The sequence below is a fragment of the Leptidea sinapis genome, chromosome 27 (genome assembly GCF_905404315.1).
Source record: "Leptidea sinapis chromosome 27, ilLepSina1.1, whole genome shotgun sequence".
Taxonomy (NCBI): domain Eukaryota; kingdom Metazoa; phylum Arthropoda; class Insecta; order Lepidoptera; family Pieridae; genus Leptidea; species Leptidea sinapis.
Genome location: NC_066291.1, coordinates 7,679,976 through 7,701,931, shown reverse-complemented (window position 1 = coordinate 7,701,931; position 21,956 = coordinate 7,679,976). Strand labels below are relative to the sequence as shown.

General features: G+C 35.1%; 1 long non-coding RNA gene across 1 annotated transcript in view; it reads right to left on the bottom strand.

Annotated features, from left to right (window-relative positions):
* Window positions 1-18,344, bottom strand: part of LOC126972898 (uncharacterized) — a 193,056-nt gene extending 174,712 nt beyond the window's left edge. The window contains exon 1 of the long non-coding RNA XR_007731209.1: window positions 18,240-18,344. This is a non-coding gene — a long non-coding RNA (uncharacterized LOC126972898). The remainder of the gene's footprint in view (window positions 1-18,239) is intronic.
* Between the last annotated feature and the right edge of the window lie 3,612 nt (window positions 18,345-21,956).

Genomic DNA, 21,956 nt, shown 5'->3' with positions numbered 1-21,956 from the left:
TATTCATCATATAAATGCTTGCACCTACCGGGATTCGAACCCGGGACCTCTAGCTTAGTAGGTTGGATCACTCGGCTATACAGGTTGTCATATTTGAAACCATTTCTTAACAGTTTATATAAAGCTTTTATTTTTTACCAAAAAAATAATTATTTGTATACAGAATATGAGAAGAAATCGATTTTTTCTTTTTATGTCTATCTTTAATAGACATTGCGAAAAAATATCACCAAAGTACCCCTAAATCTACAGTTCAATCCAGATAAATACTGTATGAAAAATTATTAACTGTTTACCAATACTATTTAACATGACATAGTTTTGCAATTTTTTTTATGGAATTAGAGGACACACGAGCGTAGGGGTCACCTGTTGTTAAGTGATCACCGCCGCCCACAATCTCTTGCAACACCAGAGGAAACAGGAGCGTTGCCGCCCTTTAAGGTGTACGCGTTTTTTTTTGAAGGTACCCATGTCGTATCGTACCGGAAATACCGCACAAGGAAGCTCATTCCACAGCTTTGTAGTACGTGGAAGAAAGCTCCTTAAAAACCGCACTGTGGAGGACCGCCACACATCCAGATGGTGGGGATGATATACTAACTTGTGGCGTGTCGTGCGAAGGTGGAATTCGGCGGCAGGAATCAGGTTATTTCTGTAAAGAAAATTGTGTTATGTTTGTAATCTTCTAATTATGAATTAAAACTATGGCGATCTTGTACTATAGAGAAAACCGATCCCTCAAGGCCGTTGGCTCGGTCCCCAGCCTTAACAAAATATATATTTTATTGTTAAAAGCTTAAAGGGTGCTTAAGTACTTACGTTATTGCACGCCTCGAACGCGAAGCGGCGAGGTTGTGCTTTATAACCAACCTGTCAAGGTCACACGATTTCCACTCTTTAAACTGCATATTTTTTGTTCTATTACTCTTACCCCCTTATTCATAATGGTCCGCTAACTTTAAACAGTCGCTTAGTGTTTTTTCTCATTCTGACTAAGGTCAATAGAAGAAGACAGAGAGAGAATTAGCAATGCTTTTAGTTAGAAGACTATTATGAATAAGGGGGTTACACATTATATAAAGCACATCAATATAAAGTTGAGACAATGAATAATCCTGATACTTTTTTTAAGTTGTCGAATACGTATCTATTAATACAAAAAAAAAATCTTATTTTTTTTTATCGTGGACGTCCATTAGTCTGTGGTACGGATATATCGAGAACGACTTGACGATGCGACTTAATTTTCTTTTCACAATATTCAGAATTAAGCAGAGAAGGTTCCTTTCGAAAATCACTACTTCGTAGTCCTTTTAGTTTTTTTTTTAAACGTAGGTGATACGATTTTATTCGAAATTTAACTTGACAAAAAACCATAGCATGAGCGTTCCAGGCGTGCACTTTTGGATTTTTAATTTTCTTTCAAAATGACTTTTTTGACAATCTAATATATAAAATTCTCATGTCGCGGTGTTTGTAGTTAAACTCCTTCGAAACGGCTTGACCGATTCTCAAGAAATTTTGAGTGCATATTGTGTAGGTCTGAGAATCGGACAACATATATTTTTCATCCCCCTAAATGTTAAGGGTGGTCCACGCCAATTTATTTTTTATTTTTTTGACATTTTTTTTTAATTTGCCTGATTATAAGTCAGCATTAAAAAATACATACAACTTAAAATTTTCTTTTTTATCGGCAATACAACGTTTGCTCGGTCAGCTATAAAATATATATAAATATCATCAATAAAATATTTATAAATGACAATACGTGTGTTTTAGTTTTTTATACCTATTATTTATTTGATTCCGTTAGCTATTCGCCATCAGCTGATATAGTTCCTATTTGTATCATTCCCAGAAAAAACCGATATGACGTAAAATCGTCACGGATGATATGGTGTTTTTTTTTGTAGCTAGCTTACCCTTAGTACCGCAACCTGTGCACAATCTATTGTTGGTATGGAATTCGTTGCAGCTGTCTTTCACACATGCTTATGCCTTATTATACTGATCTCTTACACATTTTGCGCAGCCGAATTGTTGAAGTAATATGTGGATACGATCATAACTGCTTGTGTTTACATTTGCAGAGTCTTGCCCTATGGGAGGCTCCTTTGCATAGGATGCCGGCTAGATTATGGATAACACAACGGCGCCTATTTCTGCCGTGAAGCAGTAATGTTTAAGCATTACCGTGTTTCGGTCTGCAATGCGCCGTACCTAGCTAAATTACTGGGCAAATGAGACTTAACATCTTATGTCTCAAGGTGACGAGCACAATTGTAGTGGCTTTCAGAGTTTTTGGGATTTCAAGAGTCCTGAGCGGCACTGTATTGTAATGGGCAGGGCGTATCAATTACCATCAGCTAAAGTTATTGTCATAAAAAAAGTAATATGTAAGCACTATTGTGTTGCGGTCAGAATGGCGCCACATCTATTGAAAATACTGGGCAAATAGACTTATCATCTTATGTCTCGAGGCGATGTTTCGATTCAGAGTTTTTGAGTTTTTCAAGAATCCCATCTATTACCATCAGCTGAACGTCCTGCTCGTCTTGTCCCTTATTGCCATAAGAAATAAAAAATAATTGTGATGATAAATCTGGACGTGATCATGACTGTCTCAGGTACTCATTAGTGATGGGACCTTCATATTGATTTGTTACATACGAGTGACGAATCTCAAAATTAAAAAAGCAAGTACGTCGCATCATTTTATGTCTTCTATCGCATTTATCATGGGGGGTGTTCCGAAGAGCTATTCTAGTTCCTGCCGCCGAATTCCAACTTCGAACGACACACCACTAATTAGGATATCAACATCATCATCTGGATGTGTGGCGGTCTTCCACAGTGTGGTTTTCAATGGAGCTTTCGTCCAAGTACTACAAAGCTGTAGAATAAGCTGCCTTGTGCAATGGTACCTTGAAACTAAGCGCGTAAACCTTCCTTAAATGTCGGTAGCGCTCCTGAGATTTCAACACCAGAGTGGTGTTGCAAGAGAATGTGGGCGGCGGTGATCACTTAACACTAGATGACCATACGCTCATTTGTCCTCCTTTTCCATAAAAAAAGTACTCTAAAATTTTTCAAGCTTGAAAGAGGAAGGAGGGAAAAGCGTAATAAAAGTCAATTTTGGTGATGAATGATAATAAAATCACTGCGCAAATATTTACCCCCTTATTCATAATAGTCTGCTAACTTAAAGCATTGCTAATTCTCACTCTGTCTTCTTCTATTGACCTAAGTCAGTATGAGAAAAAACACTCCTTAGCGGCTGTTTTAAGTTAGCGGACCATTATGAATAAGTGGGTAAAGGTCTTAAATTATAATAAGCTGTTATGTAGAAAATAGTTTTGTTCGTCGTGTGAGTAAATTTTACAATAATAATTTTCTCCACGATTATAGTGTACACATAGCTTCCTGTTCCAGTTTCTCAAAATTTAAAAAACAAATAAAAATAATTTTATTTAATTTCACATGATTTCTGAAACTGTTTTTATATGTTTGTATAGTTTTTAAAGACTGTTCACTATTAAACTTGTTAATCAAGGAAGCTATAAGGTCTGGTATCTGTTATTTAATTTACTAATTCATTTGTAAGACTGTCTATTTCTGAATAGAAAAAAAAGTATTTGCGTGTTATCTTTACGCGCGATTGAACTAAATCTTAATAATAATTAACTTTAGGAATAATCAACAGATACGCTAATATATTACATTAAACAAAGCTTTGTTACCAAATAAGCACTCACGTATTACTGAGGACTTTTGTTAGATTTTTTGCAATTTTTTTTTTCCTCGGAATCGCTAACGATATAACTTCATCTTTTGAGTAAAGTTGGCATTTTCTCTACCTCAAATAAAAGAATACCTTTATATTAAATAATATTATTTAATCAAGAGAGATTTTGTATATTACAAAGAATGATATAATGTTATATTTTGATATTATTATTCATCAGAAAATAAACACTTAAACTTTTTACAGGTGAGGTCATTATCAGGTTCTTTATATTCTTTTATGCTTATTTATTGATGAAAGAGTAAAATGTTCCTGGGATTCCGCCATTTTATTTGACTGATTATTATTTTAATTTTATATTCTATTTATAATTCATTAATACCATTCGCACATTTTAAAATATTCACTCATTAAATAAAATAATTGATAATAATAAATTGAAGGTTATATTAGCCCATATTAATATAACGTTGTTATTGAATATTAACGAATATGGCTGTATGGGCTCGCACCCTGTGACTATCCTAATAATGGACGAAGAAACCAAAAACAAATTAACGAATGTCGTAAATGTCAGATAAATTCTGATAACTTATATTATATTATTTGTTACAAAAGTAGTAATAAATAAGCAAATTATACACTTGGAGATTTTCAAAAAATATTACTGAGCGTATTGAAATGTTTATTTTTAAACCATAAAATTATAACGGCTTAAAAATTGTTTCAATTGACTTTTTTACTGAGCGTTACTTTCGTCAGAAAAAATTTCTAAGTTACCCCCAAGTCGTGCCTAAACAAGATTTACTTTAAAATCATAAAATAATAGAAATGATTTAAGTTTTCTTTAGTGTTAATTCCGCCAATATTCCTAAAATTTTGGCGAGACAACACGTCCTGAGGATGCCTTATGTAGAGGCGAAAAACGTGTCGAATTGTTTTTAAAAACAAATATTGGCGGAATTAACACTAAAGAAAACTTAAATCATTTGTATAATTATGGATTTCCGCAAAGTAACGCCTAATTCAATAAAATTTCATAAAATAATGTTAAGCGTGATCCACTGGAACTTGGCTCAACAAGCCTGTCAAAGATACACACCCAGATCTGATGGTTTGAGTGTGATAAGTGTCTGGTCGGTCACCAATTCTCTTTATCTTGTGTTGCAACTAACTGGTGTAATTGACAAGCTCTGGGCACGCTCTGTCAACGATCAGCTGTTACGTTGCGCAGGACTTACGTTTGTTCTTATCGTAAATCGACTGAACTGTGGATTGAGCAGCATTATTTCAATTCCAGTTTGGAATACAATGTCTTATCTCTTTTTAGGTTACGCACTCTGGTTATAAACGTTACCCTGGGTATGTTCCGATATGCACTGCGAGCACTGCGCAGTGCTATCACTGTAGAAAAATTCGTTCCGTTATGGACTGCCAGTATACTGCCGCAGTACCCTAGGGAAATATATGACGTCATAAATCGACGCCATATTCTACTGTGAGCACTGGCGTTTTCGAGGTAAAGTACTCGCAGTACTTTGATCAGTCAAAACCACTCGAGTGCCCAACGTTGTATAAACAATACCTACAGTTTAATCCCAAATATTTTTAATTTGACAGTACTCCAACAACAGTTTTTTTTTAATGAACTAGAATACTTTAATACACTCATTTGAATGCTGCGTCAAAAAATGCGGCTGACAGTATACGGGATTGCGTTCCGTTTTAAATAGTAACCAGTATAACTAACTATAAAGGAACTGCTTCACAGTATACTAAATTGACGTCACACTGTACAGTGGGCTCAGTGCATATCGGAACATACCCCTTATATTATTACTATTGCCCTGTCTAACTGTCAGCTGTCTCATCTCATAAACCATGTATTTTTATTATATAAACTAGCTGACCCAGCAAACGTTGTATTGCCTTATAAAGTAATAAAAAAAATCAATAATTAAAATTTTTAGAGTATAAAAAATAGATGCAACCGATTCTCAGACCTGTTAAATATATCGTACTACAATTATTGTATTCGATTGCCAACTTGCAATTGCGATACAAAAATAGTTGTATATCGTAGAAGGGTGAAAATTTGAAGTTGTATGTATTTTTAATGCTGATTCATAATTAATAAAAAAATAAAAAAAATATTTTAAACATCAAATATCTTGGCGTAGGTGAACCTTATCATTTAGGGATATGAAAAATAGATGTTGGCCAATTCTAAGACGTACCCGATATACACACAAATTTTCAAACAAATTGGTTCAGCCGTTTCGGAGGAGTTTTGAAACAAACACCGGGACACAAGATTTCAGACACTCTGTTGCAACACCAGAGGAATCACAAGAGCGTTGCCGGCATATAAGAGATTTCCACTTAAACATTTACTCATAACGATATCTTTGGAACCATAAGGTGTAGACTTGAAATTTGGAAGGAATATTCCTTTCACCGAGTATAGGTCAGTTAAGAACGGATTTTACGAAATTCCATCCATAAGGGTTTTTTTTTTGTAACAGAACAACGTTTGTCGGGTCCGCTAGTATAGAAATATAATAATATGCAGGTGCATTCTGAAATATATATATATCGTTGAGTTTGTCAACAAACTCAAAAACGTCTTAATTCGGAATTGAATGTTTCGAACTTGTTTTTAAACTTGAATTTCAGGATACAGACGAAAGACATTATGTAATTTATTAATGTGGGATATTATTTATTTGTTATTAATTTAATTTATTTTATTTTCTTTTCTCAATAACGCATGTTTTTACGTATTAATTTACATTTACTTTTTTTACTTACTCGCGTAAAGCATTATTTTTAAGTATTTGACGTTTTGGTTGCTTTACTTTACATAATATATTTTGTAACTGAAATGATTTGTAAAAAGATTATGCTGCAAAATGTTGTATTAAAATACTGGCACTGTTCTGTTGCCACTTCTTCTTATTAACCCTCAACCCTTTCCGAAGTGGCGCTAAATATAATAATAAAAGTAAACTTTTGACATTTATAAGTGACCTTTCCTATTGTTTTGATTTTAAATGTAAGTGATTTGTGATTTATTATTCGTAAAACAATGTAAACACACAATCGATCGGAATAACGTCTTAAAAACCTCGCGTGCTTCTTATAAAAAGCGGAACATTAACAAAATTCATTGTACCCACAATTCACAATAATTACCGTCTCGACAGTACAAATTAAGTTCGTAAAGATGTTGCGTGGCCCGGGAGCTGACCGCAATAACGAGAACAGTTTGTTAAGCGAGATATGTGGTTAAAGGTGTGTTATTCGATTGATATTACTTCTTAAGTGACCAGGCTTGGTAATTTACATTGAGTTGAAAGTCATATCCAATTTTCCGATTTGAGTTTTCTTTAGTGTTAATTCCGCCAATATTTATCTTTAAACAATTCGACACGTGTTTCGCCTCTACACGAGGCGAGGACGTGTTGTCTCGCCAAAATCTTGCTCGAGACTGAGTTTCGTGAAGAAAACTCAAATCATTTGGGTACTTATGGATATCCGCACACTAACGCCTACTTCAATAAATTTTCTTGAAAGCCATAAACAAAAAAAAATTGCGTGTGTACAAAGAACATATGTCAGAAGTGAAACCTGCATTGTGCATGAACCTCTAAACTGCATATGAAGTCCTGGTACATGTTGCTATGATGACACATGATTTCAACCGCTTTGAAAGACATTACTAACACCGCTACCATATTTATATTCTCCTGGTGTCTATGCAGTTATAAGTCGTGCGTTTGACATAAGAATATATTAAGGTATACCTACTCGCGTCATACATAAAAATAAAATAGTATGCATATTTCTGTCTCATTCTTTGCCGGCTTCATCCTACACATTTTTGTATTTGTGTCTCTTACCTGTCGTTTTCCGTTGCATCCGGTTTGAAATCACAACGATTCTAAAGAAGTTTCACTTCAAAAACATTCTTGTAGGTCTATTAAGTACCAGGAGAATTTTTATGTACAATTTTAGTCCAAGCCAGTACGGCCTTTTCATGAGTTCCAGTTGTTTCAGCACTTCTGCTACAAATTATAAAAAGAGACAGAGAATGTCCACACTATAGCTTTACAATATACTTGCGTATAGAAAATCCATGGACGAGTAAAAAAATAAGGACTCCGTGTCACCTTGAATAACAGTGAGGCACCAAAACAAGCCGGTTACGCGTAAATACATACTCGCGATGTGTATAACACTTTGTGTTAGTGTGCGAGCACTGCTCAAACTAGAGGGTAGTTCTACAATTTTTTTTCGACATTTTCACACGTATAAATTATCTTAGATCAGTCACGTAACATAACTCTTAAATCGGATATATTTATTATGAAAGCATGTACTTTGTGTACACTTTAAAGTTATCAGGGGTAAGTTGTGTCAGTAGGTATTCATTCGTACCTTGTAGCATCCGATTGTGTTAATGAAGTGATATACTGCACTACTCCTCCTTATCATCGAGCGATACTTTCATATTGCAAACCTTGTCAGATTTTTCATACTCTTGTTTTAGCTTTGCTGATGGCGATCTTGTATGAGTGGGTCGTAAATCGTGTCGCCGCTTGCCGCGGAAGTCCTGATATTCGGCACTATTTGCGGCATTTGTAAAAATATTAAAACCTGTCTTTATATATTTATCAAAGGCACCAAACAAATATTCACTGACAATACATTGTGCCTATATACCCTGTCTCATGATTGCTTCAATAAAAAATAAATAAAAAGAGTTGTTATCGTAATAAACAGTAATTGAAACTCCTCTTTTATTAGTTGGTTGAAACCACCTTAATCCAGAAATATACAATCATTTTAAACCAGAAAAATAAATATATGTACATAGATCAAGGGTTGGTTGGCAAAGTGCGGGAACTAATACTAAGCCCAAGTGTACTCGAGCTAGTCTCGAGCAATGTGTGACGTTGACGTGCCACATGCTCTTTTAAACTTTGTTAATAATTGAAACTAAAATGCCGTGTTGCGTAGTAAAACTTTGTAAAAAGAATACTACATGAAAGACACTATCATATCATCAGTAAGTATTTTGTATTTTATTAATTTAAATATAAAATAACACGAAGCGCATGTTACAAAATTTTAAAGATGCCATTGAGTGTCAAGATGCCACGCACACAAGCATCTAGTAGTTTATTTATTTATTTATTGGAAAACAAACAGCTTAAGTTAGATACACATTGTAACACATAATTTATATTACACAAGCCAATAAAGTTTCCACTTAAATATAAACAAAGTAGGAGTGAATATAATACAAAATATATCGATTTTATATACAATTAAACATAAGGCGAAAAAAGGACACAAAAATACAAATGAAACAAAATTTATCAAATTTATCGGTTGGACATATTTTAAGAATGTTTAAGATATTCTTTAATTTTTTTAGTAAAAGTTGGATAGCTGCTATGAAAAATGTCTAAGTGACTATAATTATTATTATAAGTGTTGCATGCTCTTATAATAAAACAATTGCTAGTATAATTAGTTCTACGAACAGGGATAAAGAATGTATCTATAGAACGTGTATAATGTTTTGGACAGTTAAGTTTGATGTTACTTAAAATACGATTGGAATCAATTAAGTCATGTAATATTTTGAAAAGGAAAACTTGATCTCTGTATTCTCTACGCTGTTGTAAAGATAGGTGATTTAATTTAGGAGTATTACAATTTTGAAACTTATAATTTAATCTTTTAATAAATTTATTTTGTACACTTTCTAAATCATCTATATATTTTGTATAACGTGGGTTCCAAGCAGTCGAGGCATATTCTAAATATGGTCTGACATAAGCATATAGTTGCCGTAATAAAAAATCTATTGTTCTTAGATAGTGCGATATGTAGTTGGAGCGTAGCAGAGACCAATTCTTATTCTAAGATATGTATATTAACACATAAAACATATTTTTAATTGTATCATCATATTATCATTTGTATATATCCGCGATTGATAGTTGGTTTGTTAGTGAATTTCATGATGGTATATTAAAGTGATTCAATAATGTTGTGCTTTTATTTTGTTTATAAAGATATGAAATATTATAGAATAATATTGAAAGTATCGGTGAGATAACGTTAATCTTATTATTCTCTCTTATTATTAATTATTCTCTTTCTTATTTTTATTCTTGTTGTTTTTTATTCTTATCAGTTATTATTCTCGTTCAAGGAAGGCAGAAAATTTTGTACAAAAGTACTTGTATCCTAATGTTCCAGTGTGTGCCCGTGTATATGGAAGATTCCCACTCCCACCAGTGGGAGGCTACTTTCCACAGGATGCCGGCTAGATTATGAGTACCATCGGCGCCTATTTCTACCGTGGAGCAGTAATGTGTAAACATTAAAAACCGAGACTAAGCATCTTATATCTCGAGGTGACGAGCGATATTGTAGAGACGCTCAGAATTTTTGGGTTTTTCAAGAATCCTGAGCAGAATTGCATTGTATTGGGCAAGGCGTATCTATTGCCTATATTATAGCCTGTACATCATTTTGTTCTATTGTCAATAGTTTTTGCAGCGCACGCAAAAATAGGTTTTCGATTTTACACCTTGTGTTACAAAATAGCAATTTTATTACGGATCCCTAATTTTGAAAAAAATCCTTCCTCGATAAATGGACTACCCAACACTGAAAGAATCATTCAAATCAGACCAGTAGTACCAGAGATTAGCGCGTTCAAACAAACAAACAAACAAACAAACAAACACTGCAGCTTTATAATATTAGTATAGATTTAAAAAAATATTAAATTAAATATTAGTTGGTAGAGCGCTTACCTCGAATGAAATTGGCCCACGTTGCAAAGGTAATACGTATTATATAAGTATAGTTTGATAATATTTACGTAGTTGTTATCTAGTATTTCCGCAATAGACTTGCGATTTGAAACAATTGTACAAGTGGCAGGGTGTGGTCGTAGTGACACGGGCTGAGGCGCGGGTGAGGGCGCAGGTGCGGGCGTCTAATAAATGTGCAACAAGTCATTAGGTAGCTTTAGACTGTGACACATGAGTAAAATAAACGGTACAGAGATTATGCTTCATACAACCACGCGGAATGGTTGCATTACTACAATGATGCGGGGCATGTGTGAGTGTCCACTGGTCGATTGTTGCGTACGCGGCGAGAATCGGTGAGAACCAGAAATAACCGGTTGACGATCGCACCAACAGTTAACTATCACAAGGTAAACGCGACACACGTATTGTTTTATTAATTACAAGCTTGAATATTTTAACATAAAAGTGATATTATATTATTATTAAGAATGCTGGGAGACTTTCATGCGCCGCTTGTTATCTCAGAGTGCCATTTGTTTCTGAAGCAGTAGTAGTATCTCGTTTATTAGAAATGACATCAAAAAGAATTCTAATCTTCGGTCGTTTACTGTATCCATGATGATAATACGAGAAAAAATAAAAAATGTATCATATTTTAACTATTCCAAGGACTACAATAGGTAAATTAAATTTGTAACCAAAATTTATTTTACCTACTGTAGCCCATCTACAGAATCTACTTTACAGTTGATAATCTGCTCAACCCCAATAATTACATATTAAGAAATTGACTTGAGAATTGATATATCGCTGTTTCAAATCTAAACAATTTCTTTTTTAATGAAAGTTATAACTCTGACTTCTGGAATTAATTATGCAAATTAAATTTGTATCCAAAATTTATGAACAATGCAGGGCTTGAACCTGCGACCTCTCCAGTTCCGTCCGACGAATGATTTGTAAATCTTGGTATGTCTTGTTCAGCTCTCATGGGGCCACACCAAGACTTACTAAGATTCACGAACCATAAAAAATTGTTATAATAGGTAAGTAAATCATTGATAATATTTTTATTTGTATGATCGTTTTGTTTATGGGAAGAGAGTAACCTCACGGTATGGTTTCTTCTTCTTCGTCGTTACACTCTTGACAGAGCGGTCGTGGTCATCACGAAGTGAAATCTTTTGGGACAGATGTGATTGTCCCCACGAGAATTCGCCACTTTTCTATGCTGGCCGACAGTCTGCTGCACTAGTGGTGGTTTCACCATTTCATTATTATTGCAAGGTGAATGTTGTATGTGAGTTGGTTGGTATACAGCGTGGAGCTACAATGGCGACATTAAATAAACACACGGGTAGAACTACTTAAACGTTATCATAAAAAATATTCAAAAATCAATTTTCCATAATATCATTTCGAAACCTACCAAAATAGATAACAATAATTTCGCCCGCTCTCACGAAGCTTAGTCTCTGCACCGATTATTTACTCATGTGGCCGTGATACATCGGCTGTAACTTTCATTCGATTGTATCCTACTTATCAAATAAATTATTATTGACCTGTTTGTTGATATATATTTCGATAAACATCTGATTAAAAAAGGCTGAAACAATGTTATAAATATATAATTCTCTCTTTCCTTCTAATATAAAATTTATTAGCGTGACTTGAAAGCGGAGTGCATTTTGACAGTGATTTAGGGCGCCTCTTCACTAGGTCGCAAGCGGTGCGACTGTAGCAGCGCGACAATCGCGCGGCTCTTTTTTTTATAGCGAACAGCAGCGCGGCAGTCGCGTGCGATCAGTCTCATTCGAGTCGCGAGAGTTTATTATGTACGCGACGTCGATGGCTTCTAAGGATAACCAACAAAAGCAGGAGCAACAACGAGGTTCCTTATTGGAATCCATTTTTGTAATGAAGTATGAAGAAGTGCGCCACCCCAATCTAAACAAGTCGCGCGACTGCAGTTGTAACGAAAAGGCATCAGCTACTGTCGCGCGGCTACAGCGCGGCAGCCGCGCGACTTGCGACTAGTGAAAAGGCGCTCTAACGTTTGTTTACACGCGCAAGTGAGAAATACTAGCTGTCTACTTTGTACTTTTTTTTTAATCACCGCATTATATTTACATCGTGTCAATGTGACGTGCAGAACATAAACAGCAATTTTTTTGTGAGTTTAAAACTTACCGATTTTATGTCATTGTTCTGAAACTGAAATTAATTCCGGCTTCACCTTGTAATCCTCCGTGCATTCAACTTCAACTTCCAAACAACCATTTCCATGCGACTTACCAGCCAGAAACATATTGTTCAATAATTATTGTGCGAGTGAGGCTGTTTCGTTTAGTTTATGTATGAAACTGCTGTACCGATGTTGATGGTTTTTCTATTTAAAAATGAGAATTTAAGCTGCATCTATTTAAAAAAAAATCCGCATTCGACGAGATTGTACAATAACGAAATCTACTCAGTCGAAGTCGCGGACGGTATTTTGTAACCAACTAGCTGTCGTTAGCGGCTTCGCCCGCATTAACTAGTGTAACCATATGAGTTGGTATTCCAGTGCATGCATGCACATGCATTCATACAAATTTCATATCAATTTGACCAATGGTTCAAAAAATAAAAATATATGCCACCAGCGCCACCTATCCGGCATTAACGTAACTATTTTCGTCGGAGTGGACAGTCACTCGTTGTATGTGTGCAAAGTTTCATTTCGATTGGGCTAACTGATCACGAGTTTTATGTGAACATAGGAACACACATTCACACAAACACTCAAAATCTGGCATATGTAATAAAAAAAAAAATTTTTCCAATAGACGCCGAAAAATTACACTCCTCGATACTCGAGTACTACTGTGGGTAGAAAGTTTTTTTGACCTTGACTTTGAATATCAAATCTTATCTTTCATTCGTTACTCCCGCAAGTCAAATGAGTTACTTTTAATTAAATTAAAAACATATTCTTATAATCACTTTAATTGAATATTGTTGTTTCAACGATATACATATACTATTTGCAAATGCATTGTTTCTTTACGTTAGCCTCAGGACAGGTCAATGACAGATATGTCTCCGGTTGGTGTACCTACGTAATTATCCTTACAAATGTATTGTGTCGATGCCGTGCCTATTATGAAGACGTCAATTTAAGATTATCCTTTTACGTCTTATTATTAGGATTTGCACATAATTGCAATAAACGTCCGCGGGTTTGTCACGGCGCGGACAGCCGGCTGCCGGACAATCGGCAAGTGGCGCCCGCGAGGTTTCATCTCGATTCTGTTGTGGTACAAGTGACAAGCGCAATAGTAAATAAAAACCCTATTAATATAATACTATAACTGTGAATGAAATTATTTGATAATTGATAAGAGAAATATAAAAGCATATGAACAATTACTAAACTCTTGAACGCTCAAAAAATGCACCTCATAAATTTATCCTATGCTCTACACTCGTTTGATCTAATGATAAACTAAAAATAACTATATTATATTAAACTACATAGATTACAATTTATATCCTGCTGATGTGATAATTCAAATAATATATTAAGAAATAAATGTCAAGAGAAAAAAATTAATAATCTTGTTCAGCAGTTACCCAATGACTGACGCAACAATTTTAATTCCTATTTGGATTTCGCAATCACATATAGAATCTCAAAAACTAATAAATTTTCAGGAAATTAAAACGTGAACATTCCTCAGGAACAAAAGTTAGAATCTTAGCGATGTTTTGATTTTTTTTTTTCATTTAAAATCGAATTATTTTGCTATATAGTTAACAGTTTTTTGTCTATGGGACGTAAATGAAATATTTTAATATCTGGTAATAAGTATAAAAACATACGGGCGCTGCTTAACAAAAAATAATAAATAATTCACAGAATTTGTTCGAAGCGCCATCTATTGAGACTAATTAGGTTTAAGTATCTTAATTCTCAATATTTGTATATAAGCCCTAAGAGTTGAACAAGACATATCAAGATTTATGAACGATACGTCACTCGAACGGTTGACTCAGTAGAAGAGCGCTCTCATGGAACGGACAGGTCGCGGGTTGACCTATTGTCATTTACATCAGAAATTAACATTTTAACAATTAAAGTATAAAAACATACCGGCGCTGCTAAACTAAAAAAATTTGATAAAAATAATAAACAATTCGCACATTTTGTTAGAAGCGCCATCTGTTGACACCAATTGTAAATCTTAACTAACCAGAACACAAAATATAATTACATCAGTTAAACCGTTTAGTTGACTGACAAACGCACGCGAATTATAAACAGATAATAAAACATTTTTATCTATTCAATAGGTATTTTTATTTTAAGTCAAGGTCCAACAGCACTTGGGTTGCCGATGATGTAAATATTTTCTCGTTACAGTTTATTTGTACCAAATGATTCAGTGAGCTTGTTGAGCGGTCGTAGTCCTTTTGTAAATGCAACAATCCCTCGTCTTCCTACATCGTTATTTCTGTTTGTTGACAGTAGAAATAACTAAGTGAAGATATCTTGTTATTGTGGATTATGCCCAATGTCCATTACAGGCAAGCTATCTTTAGCTGTCCTTAGGAATATTAGCTGTTCTAACAATTTCATTTGGCTTCCTTATAGGACAAGGTAATGGAGTCATAAAAGTTAACTTAGCTCCTCAATTAAGGCGAAGAGTAAGCGGAAAACACGCTAACATGGTGTTTTTAGACAAGTTTTGTGGTGAAAGTATAGCATTTAGAGCTATGAACACTACTTAGTCCTGTTACACATATCCTTAAGTCTTATTTGTAGGTTGTTAATTCTTGCTGTTGGTTATAGTTAACACTGCCGAGCCTTTTTGAACTACCACATTTCTTTGAAGTTAAACAAGTTTTTTGGCATGGCGTGACGCATTTTTTGGCACTTCTCTCAGAAAAGTTATTCTTATAGCTTGTACTTTTTTGTGTAGGTTCACTTATTCAGATTATTAGTGAATAACGGGGTTTGTAAGCATATAAACTGTTTTCCACGCAAGAATTTTGAAAATATTGGCTTTGTTACATAGATGGCGGGCCGGCAGCCGTGAACTCATATCGCTCAAGGTCGCTGGAGAAGAAATTGAGTTTATTTTTCTTATAACAGCTTATATTATGTGTTCCATAATATATTTTCAGTAGATAATATTTATATTTTACACTTTTTGTATTGCCTTGAATTAAATATATAATTAAGACTTAAGAAACTTTTGTTTAAATATAAACGTGTTGGTACGGAACAGTGTCATATTAAAGTCTACGGGACGTTCGAACTTCACATATTTATGGCGTCACTAAGATGTAAGATGGTGGCTTTTCACTATCTTAACGTGCGGGGATTTTTGTTAATTAGGGATAATCTGAAGTTGATGTGGTTTCCTTATACTTTTTCGTAGTAGTTTTTAACATTCAATAAGTGTTTTAAGTCATATTTTGAATAAAAATATTTGAATGAAAGCTGAAAGGATGAATGGAGGTTTGATTGGAAGGTCATCTCGTTCAATTTTATGATACAAAAAAAGTTTTGTCAGAAAAAAATGTGAGTGACTTTCAAGTTGCGCCTAAAGAAGATTTACTTCAAAAGTGACGAGACGAGCAAGACGTTCACCTGACGCTATGATAGTGGATACGCCCCGCCCATTACTTTGCAGTGCCGCTCAGGAATCTCGAAAAACCCAAAATTCTGAGGTACATCGTTATTGCGCTCGTCACTTTGAAACATAAGATGTTGTCTCATTACCCCAGTAATTTCACTAGCTACGGCGCCCTTTCAAATAGAAACACAATAATGCTTACTTTATAATTTTGTTTATATTATAAAACTTTTATTATTTAAACAAAACAAATCTTATAACTATATTTACAATACTACGACTACATAAAATTAAAACTATCATTACGTGGAAGCGAACCAAGAATACTGGCAGCATTACCGCGTTGGATAGCAAGGCTGATCCGTTGACCGAAATAGCTGCCAGCGCTTGGGTTTCCAGTAGCCTTATTGAGGCGCGAAGATAGTATTTTGTACATTCTCCGCGCCTCTGGGCCCCACAGGCCAAGTGTCTCGACACCAAACGGTCAAAAAGATGTGACTCACTGAGATCAACATATTTGCGACGTTTGCAGTCTTCGGCAGTCGAAGCAGCAGCCCCAGCACCAACTGACGTAACTTGGACATGAGAAGGAGCCAGAGTGTCGAGGTAATGGTAATGCTTACACATTTCTACTTCGCCAGAAAAAGGCTTCACTTTGGTGGTATCCACCTGTATCCACCTAATCTTGTTCAAGGCATCCTCCCACTGGTAAAAATGTTCTACAAGACCAGCGACCTGAGAATCATGCATTATGTAAGGCTTGTATACAGAAACTACACAAGTATTTCAGGAAAGAGGCAAATTGAGGTTTGGAATCAATGGATTTGTTCCTGTTTCACCCCGGGTTTTCGCCCTATATTCCTGTTTCGGGTCACTTCATAAAATGTTATTTTAGTACAGCCAGAAAAAAATGAGAATTACAACAATATTCTAAACATATATAAGAGCAATAGCTTACTCGAGACCAAATGATGGCATGAAAGGAGTTATTCAAATAATTTGAGTTTTGTTTAGTGTAATTCCGCCAATTTTTGTCGAAGCATCCTCAGGAGATGTTGATTCGCCAAACTCTGGCACGAGACTCAAGAGTCTATGGTCGTGTAGAGGCGATACACGTGTCGAATTGTTTAAAGGCAAATATTGGCGGAATTAACTCTAAAGAAAACTCAAAACATTCTATAATTATTATGGATTTCCGCAAAGTAACGCCTACTTCATCACCATTCTATGCGTGCTAATTATCTATAATTATTCAAATTCGAATAATTTTAATCAATTTAAAAATCTAAATTTGGAATTATTATCAGCAGCAAACGACAACTTACGTGTTTAAGTAAATTTCGTTATCTACATGCAAGTAAAATATAATTCATCATTTTATGTTGACAAATGCCTGTACATTTACCAAAACAATAAATCTAATCAAATCTACAAATAAGCATAATTATTACGTAGATTTGTCGCCAACGTAAATTGAATGACGTAACTAGTTGATATTGGATTAAGTATCGACAGATAGTGCTTGTAAACACGTCAGTATCTCAACGATCTATTTATAATGGCCGGCTGTTTACTATTGCTGGATAGTGGACACGCCGCGGCAACTCGCCGTGATTGCTCACTGTTTCGATTGCGTGCTGCTCTCTCTTAACATTCATCAGAACCTAACTGAACCACTTCAACTGAATGGGGTTCAAGTATCTAAATATTATGAGTTATGTCGAGTGTTAATTCCGCTAAGATTTAACCAAGAGTCGCTTCATTGTGTGTCTTCTACCGCATTTATCACGGGGAGTGTTCCGAAGAGCTGTTTAACCTGATTCCTGCCGCCGAATTCCACCTTCGCACGACACGCCACAAGTTAGGATATCATCCTCACCATCTGGATGTGTGGCGGTCCTCCACAGTGCGGTTTTCAAGGAGCTTTCTTCCACGTACTACAAAGCTGTGGAATGAGCTTCCTTGTGCGGTGTTTCCGGGACAATACGACATGGGTACCTTCAAAAAAAGCGCGTACACCTTCCTTAAAGGCCGGCAACGCTCATGTGATTCCTCTGGTGTTGCAAGAGATTGTGGGCGGCGGTGATCACTTAACAACAGGTGACCCGTACGCTCGTTTGTCCTACTATTCCATAAAAAAAAGTCTCTCGTTCCAGAATTCGGCGAGTCAACATCTCCTCAGGACGCCTTTTTAGACGCGAAACACGTGTCAATTTCGTTGAAGTAGAGGTGCCGATTAACCCGTTCTTTCGGTCAGGGGTTCAGCGTGGGCCGACTCTTGGGTGGAAGGTACATAATATAACCCCTAACACAGGCCGATTGGTTGGGCTTTACATGTAGATCATCTAGACTAACAACTATTACTATATATTAATTTTCTAAGTCATTGAATTTAGAATATTGGCCTTTCTCAAGGGTTAAGAGCGATAGCTGCTCAACGTTGTGCTTGTCGTCTTAGTCGGGTACTTTAAAGTGGGACTGGTCCCAGGTGGATCCATGAACATCCTGGTAAAAATGCCGGTAGATAAAAGCTAAGACCATTGACCCAGTGCCCCCGGTTAGATCCTCTTCCGCGACGTACTAATGATTTTTTCGGTTCAAGTATTCTTCTCTGCCATAAAAAATATAATATTTTTTGAATATTTAAGTTTGATCTTTCGAAACCCGTATCATGCTTTTGTAATACCTCTATTTATATAGGTATTAATGTTTATAATTGAACTTTGGAATATAACTTGCATCATAAAACGATCAAAGTTGTCACCTTTTTACTTTTAATTCTGTTAAGCTTGAATTTGACAAAAAAACTTTCTTTTGGTGTCCGCCATTTTTCTTGTGTTCTGATATCTGTGATAATGTAGTAATTAGACTTCAGTTTATGTACATAATATGTGTCTATCAATCTGCAATCTGCGATTTCCGAGATCGTGGCATATGTTTGTTGTAGAGAATTCGTAACAGCTTTTGTAATACATAGGCACTTGGTATGAACAGTAAAAATATGTTGAATGAATCTACTAAGACATAAATTACAACCATTTCATAATTAGTATAAGTTATAACGCCCACGTTCTCTTGTTCTCAGATACTTAAGTTTGCATGCCCCTACTCTAAATATATTAGTAAACAACGTGTACAGTTATCATTAATTCAGTTCCGGCCATTTACCTGTTGCATTTCTAATGAGAGAATTGGCTATCGATATTATATGAAGCGAGCAGAAATGTCTGAGCGATTAGCTTCGAGTCGCGCGGCGCGGTAGAGACGCGGGAAGCGGGGTATGGTGACCGCGCACGTGCGCGCTCGGTGAGTAAGCCCGTTGTACCGGTCTGTGAGATATCTCTGTTATCTTAACTTATGAAACTTCTAATAGGTACTGTGTCAACTGGTACAGGGCTTACACCGATTAATACGCTATAGAAAAAAAACTTACATACCTTTATGATACTTAAAGAAGGTATTTATTTGGTAGGTACCTATAGCAGAACAAAAATCACTACAAAACTTTTATATGTATACTAGCTGACCCAGCAAACGTTGTATTGCCGATATTAAAATCGCGATACAAAGGTAACTGTTGATCATAGATGGGTGAAAATTTGAATTTGTGTGTATTTTTTAATGTTTACTTATAATCAAACAAATTATACTTACTTATAAAAAAAAAATGTCAAAAAACTTAAAAAATAAAATTTGTGTGGACCACCCTTAACATTTAGGGGGATGAAAAATAGATATTGTCCGATTCTCAGACCTCCCCAATATGCACTCAAAATTTCATGAGAATCGGTCAAAGTGTTTCGGAGGAGTTCAATGTTTAACACCATGACACGAGAATTTTATATATTTGAATGTATAAGAGATTTGTGGTGGTGGCAGCAGCGTTTAAACTATTCTGAATACAACTTCTGAGTGTTAGTCTGAAGTATTAGCTACCATATTTATTTTTATTTATGTATTGAGAGTGTCTTTCAATATAGATCTCACTTCACACTATACTAGAGGTAGATGATCGATGAATATCATGGTTGCAGAAAATAAAATGGTTGCTAAATGGTCGAATTCTACTAAAGTTTAAGTCATAGATGTCGTAGATAACCTTAAAACACTTCCTATAAAGTATAAACAATAAATCCTTAGTAATAGAAATATATTTATTTATCATAGGGAGCGACAATTACACAGCATATTGCAACAACACTTGGTGAACGTCATCAAGCTACAACAGTTCGAAAAGGGGCTTGACATGGGGAGAAGAACTGATAAGAAACTCCCAGCCCATCTTTTGAATTATATAACAACTTAGCCTATAAAATAAATAAAAAGACGTGTAACACTCGGGGACTTCGGGGATTTTTTATCAACTTATGCAATTATAATAATTTATTTATTTTATTTATGCGGTATTTTTTTTTGATAAAATTAATTAAAAGAAATCAAACGGGAAGTGAGTAAAATTTTACTTGCAAGATTTGATTACAGACAGACAACGGGACAGGTGAAGAATCTACATAAAAATTAAAAAACCGTGATAAAAAAAAATAAAGAAATTAAAAAAAAATCAAGACGTACCTGGCTCGAACCTGGGACCTTCTGCACAAAAAGCATACATGATTCCACGGCATGTAATAAGCGTGCCGAAATATCTATATATACATCTAGTAAGTAAGTGTTAGGTTATTTTCGTTACGGAGTTTCTGGATTCGGTCTCCTCTCTCAAGGCCCGCGATAGAAGCTATGCAATAGCTTAAAGAAATCAAGACGTACCCCAGACTCGAACCTGGGACCTTCTGCACAAAAAGCATACGTGATTCCGCTGTTCCACGGCAACTCTAATGAACTTGGCGAAATATTTATATAGATCTAGTAAGTAAGTGTTAGGTTATTTTCATTACGGAATTTCTGGATTCGGTCTCCTCGCTCAATATATAGATAGAAGCTATGCAATAGCTTAATAGTTTTAGGTGTCCTGCCCAGAACCAGACAAGATCCAAGCATGAATATCTTCTATATAATCTATATTATACGTAAGCCTTATTTGTCGAAGAAGCTTAAATGTATTTCTTAAGTTAGTGTTCAGTGAGCCTAGTAGAAATTTATTTTTGTATTTTAAAACATAATTTGAAGTCATTCATCAAACCATAAATAAAATAAGATACTAAATGTTTTGAGTTTTCTTTAGTGTTAAATCCGCCAATATTTGTCTTTAAACTTTTGACTCGCCAAAGTCAAAATCTCCAGAGGATGCCTCGTGTAGAGGCAAAACATGTGTCGAATTGTTTAAAGACAAATATTGGCGGAAGTAACGCCTACTTCAATAAATTTTCCTAAAATAAGATTACTCTAAACTATAATTACGCTTCCACGTAATGATAGTTTTAATTTTATGTAGTTTTAGTATTGTAAATATAGTTATAAGATTTGTTTTGTTTGAATAAAATAATCAGATGACTCTGGTCTCGATATACAAATATGTCGCTATTTCATTTTTAACATGAAACACACATAACACACATAGTTAATAGATTATTTCTGTGTTGCGACCTGATAAATATATTTAACATGGAACGTTTTTGTTAAACCAACCCACAGCACGTGTCGCTCACGCCCCCGGCTCCACTTGCAACTGCTGCAAACGGACGGACGGCTTACGGTTATACTGAAGCCAGTACAGTACAGTACGTATCAATAAAGTGAAATAATGTTAAAAGGCGTAAAAGGCATTTATTTTTAAAA